Raw genomic sequence first — 4,713 nt, 5'->3', positions numbered from 1 at the left:
GAGTCGACACTTTAATTAGTCAGTTACTTAGCGAGTAAATTCTTGTTCCAGGGTCTGGAAACAAAATTGTCTCATTTTGGGGCCTTGACTGCTACAGAAGCTGACAGCAAGTTAAAAATTTTACCTAATAGCCAAATTAGCTTAAAAAGCTGGTAAAATTTCTAATTTATCCAAAACAGCTAGCATAAAGCTAAAATATTAGCTAAACTCCAAAATAGCCCAAAAGACTGGAAAATAACCTAAAACAGCCAAGAAAGCTTGTCTTTAGATGAAATATTAGCTAAACTTTAAGGTAAAAAAAACTTGTTTTTTTGGTAAATGCCAAAATAGTCCAAAAAGCTAGAATTATGCCAATATAACAACTAAAAGGCCAAAAATGCTCAAAAAACCCAGGAAGACAACCAGAAGAGCTCTGATATTAGCGGCAACATTTTTTGATGAATCTCAAATTAGTTTAAAATAACTCTTACATTTACAGCATTTGGTGGTAAAAAACCTTCAACACACTTGAAACAACTGTTGACTGTTTTAGTAAGACTGGAGATCTTTGTGTGTGTGTGTGAGAGATGGAGTGTTCAGAGGTCATCATGGCAACGAGCACAAAGGGAGACGCAGGTCTGCGTCTGCCTCTCATTGAAAATAAATGAATGGCACTTGGCCTGAACAAAAGCTCATATCTTTTGAACCGTTTTCATCAGGGTAAAAATAAAAACATCGTCAGAATCTAGACATGCAGAACTAAATCTAGTGTGATTTTTATGTGTTTGTGCCCAAATACACAGAAGTACTTGCAAGTTAAAAAAGGAAGCACCTCAAAAAATCTTCTCCATCAAAAATGTAAATAGACTTAATGGAGGAAATCTTGAGGTTTTGCTGATTTTGGGGCCACTGTAAGAAAAGTACATTGCTGATGGTTTTCAAAGTTGTATTGTCTGAAAGCCAGAAAAAAAGCCTACATTTTGATGTCAAAACATTTTCTGTGAGGGACACAATGGCAGTGTTTGTGCAAAACGAATCCACTCCATGGGTTTTCTTCCCCCCAGGGCTCTGTCCTGGGGCCCCTGCTCTTCATCATCTACCTTCTCCCCCCGGTTACATTTTTCGGAAGCACAACGTCCAGTTTCATTGCTATGCGGATGACACCCAGCTCTGCATCTCCTCCAAACCTGGCTCCACTTTTCCACCTTCCTCCCTTTCTGAATGTCTACTTGAAGTCAAGTCCTGGTTCACTGCAAATTTTCTTAAATTAAACTGCAATAAGACTGAACTTCTCACTTCGCCACAAAATCCATCCTCAGTAAAAACTGTAATTTCTCTCTCTCCCTTGACAACTCCTCCATATCCCCTTCCCCTCAGTTTAAGAGTCTGGGTGTCATCCTTGACAGCACTCTGTCCTTCTCAGCCCACATCAACCACATCACCCGGACCGCTTACTTTCATCTCCGTAACATCCGTCGTCTCCGTCCCTCTCTCACCCCTCACTCCACAGCCGTCCTGGTCCACAGTCTCGTCACCTCCCGGATCGACTACTGTAACTCCCTTCTTTCTGGACTTCCTCAAAAAAACCTCCGTAAGCTTCAACTGGTCCAGAACTCAGCTGCTCGGATAATAACCCAAACCCCCTCCATTCAGCATATTACACCCGTCCTACAGCAGCTCCATTGGTTACCAGTACCTCACCGGATCACCTACAAAATCCTCATTTCAACTATCAAAGCCCTCCACAACCTTGCCCCTCCATATCTTTCAGAGCTCCTGACTGTCGCTATTCCCACCCGCTCCCTCAGATCCTCTTCCTCCCTCCGACTGGTTCCTCCACGATCACGTCTCATCACCATGGGGGGTAGAGCATTCAGCACCTCTGCCCCACAACTCTGGAACTCCCTCCCCTCTGATCTACAAAATATGGACTCACTCTCTCAATTCTCCAAACACCTGAAAACTTACCTCTTTCCCAGTGTGTTTTAATACCTGACACTTACCTGTGATTCTAGCTGTTGACTCACTGTTGTGTTTATTTGATTGCTGTGTTTGTTATTTAATTGTTGTGTTTTTATGCTTTTATTTATGTACTGTGAGGCAACCTTGAGTACCAAGAAAGGCGCCATATAAATAAAAATTTATTATCATTATTATTATTATTATTATTATTATTATTATTGAGTTGGTTGTCGTCTATTTAAAAAGTTGATTAGTCGTTGATTGGTCGACTACTTGAGTATTGAATTGGTCGTTGACTGTCGTTTAGTTAACTTGTCTGATCAGAGAATGCATCTCAGAGGTGTTTAGGACCTTTGGGTCCTGGGGTCTGCAGCCTGCAGCTCCAACACCTGGAAGCGCGTCTCAGCACAGCGGAAGCTAAGCCAGATAGCCAGGTTGTTACTCGCAGCGCTAGCCATGCTAGTAAGGCTAAGTTAGCTAGCATCCCAGTACCTTCATATCAATCAGGGAATCCCCAGGATGAGTTTGTACTGGTGGGGATGAAGCATAGAGCCAAGCACAAGCACTTAGAGCAGCAGGAGCTCCCTGTGTGTAGCAGGTTTGCTCCCCTCAATGCATCCGCTGAACCGACCACTCTGGTCATCGGCTCCGTGGAAGTTAGACATGAAGCAGAATTAAGATTGTGAAGGAGAAAACTGGAATGATTGTGTTAACGGCTGAAAAGTTACAGTAAATGAAAGAACAGAAACACTGGAGCTCTGGTCTTCTTCTTCTTATCCCTTTCGGGGTCGCCTCAGCGAAACCAGCACCCACTGTTTCGCATCAGTGATTTGGCAGAGTTTTTCCTCCTTGTTTAAAATAGGTGGTGAATGAGTCGTCCGTCTTTCTTTACATTTTTTATTCTATAAAGTGGATTTCTGGGGGGTGATTTTCTATCTCTCACTGTTCAGATGAATCTACCATCAGGATGACAGACTGTCCATGTCTTTTTACTAAATCAAGAATGGATCATATACTTATTTCATCCATTGATGTTAAAAAAGGCTGTGAGGCCAAATCTGGCATAAAAAAAGGGCTCTGAATCCAAACCAGGGAGGCAGTAGCCCCTTAACAGAAGAAGAACCCCTGCAGGGAGTAATGCGATTACCTTTGAGGTTATGGACAAAAGATCTGTTCAGCTGATTGAACAGGCTTCCCCTCAGAGCTTTATTGGGTTTTGGTCTAATGAAAAACACGAGCTGAACTTCAACCTCTTTGTTGCTCCTCATCCAGTGAATTCTAAAAATGTTTGGAGGGAAAATGTTCAGTTTTTTCTAATCTTCCTTCACAGCATGCGTCCGCTCACTGATGCATTCAACCAGATCGGAGCTCATAAAAGTGGGGAGAAAGGCGCTGCTGCCAGCCGACTCCGGTCTGATGGATGGATGTCCTCCATCTCAGAGAGACCTGTAACATATGGAGTTTATGGTTTCCTTTTAGGTTCTTCGATGTCACAGCATGAAGACACTTGACTGCATTAGGATGTGAGATCTGACAGAAAGGAGTTAAGTCTGTTAGCAGCAGGAAGTGTCCATCTGCTTCACAAAAAACCCAAATCCACTGACGGGGACCTCACAGGTCTGCAGACCGCACAGGAGATTTTCTTCCTCCTGAAGGTTTTTTTTTATGAATTACAAAGTTAGCAGACGGTTTCCTGTTATCTCTGTAATCAATTCATTTTGATAAAAATCAGAATTCATCAGTGATGTCAGCAAATGCAAAGCCGTCCAAGACGATCCACAGGTTCAGAATATTTGGAATGAGGACGGGGATCTGTCATTCACCAGTTTGAACTTGTAGATTTTGTGTTACAAACACAGAAGAATGGACTCTGCACGGAGCTGTGTGACGTATTTCCGGTTTCGAATAAGACCTCCTACTCTCTTCCGGCTGTAGCTAACTATATGAGTGGACTTGGCAAATCTCAGTGTACTTTCCGTGGTATTGGTTTATTTTCATTATTTCTTACATTGTACGATAGTTTATGATTATGTGTAAACACAATGACATCCAAAAAGACAAGGTTTGCCTTTCTGAAACACCAAACACCCCACGCTTACAAAACTCGACCATGATCATGTGACTTCTGGGGATGAAACGCAGCTCTGTTAGAACATTTAAAACCTGTTCAACAGAACCTTTTATGTGTAAACCAACTTTGAAGGGACTTTGGGATCAGCGTACTCTCAGCTGATGATGAGGAGTTTCTGCCTTCTTCATGGAGTGATAGCGGCGTGCTAACGTTAACCTCACCTCTGTTGAGACGTAGGAAAGGAATCACGTCTCAGACTGATTCTACCTGACACTGAAAATTACATTTACACAAGTTTAGAAACACTCGGCTGTGGATTAACTGAAACACAACTAACGGGACATAAAGATAAAGACTGCTAGCTAGCATTAGCCCAAATGAAAAGTGACAACGGTGTTAACAAGTAGCTAAAGTAAGTAAGTACTGCAGTCAGTTCTGAAGTTTTTTTCTTGGCTGCATGGACCTGGGGGAAAGGTTAAGGTTAGGATTACGGTTCCGGTTCGTGTTTATGCTCCAAATGGTTCCTGATCACAGCCACAGCTGCAGCAGCGCTCTGCGCTCCAGCTGTGTGAAAGCTAACTGGACTTCATTAAATACTGCGACGTTTAGCTTTGGGTCGCCACAGCGAATCAGTTTCCTCCATCTAAGCCTCTCTTCAGCATCCTCCACTCTAACACCAGCCACCTTCATGTCTTCATTCA

The 4,713-nt window shown here is 42.7% G+C and overlaps 1 long non-coding RNA gene across 1 annotated transcript in view; it reads right to left on the bottom strand.

Annotated features, from left to right (window-relative positions):
- Positions 1-2,829: 2,829 nt before the first annotated feature.
- Positions 2,830-4,713, bottom strand: part of LOC112139386 — a 9,252-nt gene continuing 7,368 nt past the window's right edge. The window contains exon 3 of the long non-coding RNA XR_002917982.2: positions 2,830-3,387. This is a non-coding gene — a long non-coding RNA (uncharacterized LOC112139386). The remainder of the gene's footprint in view (positions 3,388-4,713) is intronic.

The sequence above is a fragment of the Oryzias melastigma genome, linkage group LG1 (genome assembly GCF_002922805.2).
Source record: "Oryzias melastigma strain HK-1 linkage group LG1, ASM292280v2, whole genome shotgun sequence".
Lineage (NCBI taxonomy): Eukaryota > Metazoa > Chordata > Actinopteri > Beloniformes > Adrianichthyidae > Oryzias > Oryzias melastigma.
This window is presented reverse-complemented; position numbering and strand designations above follow the sequence as displayed.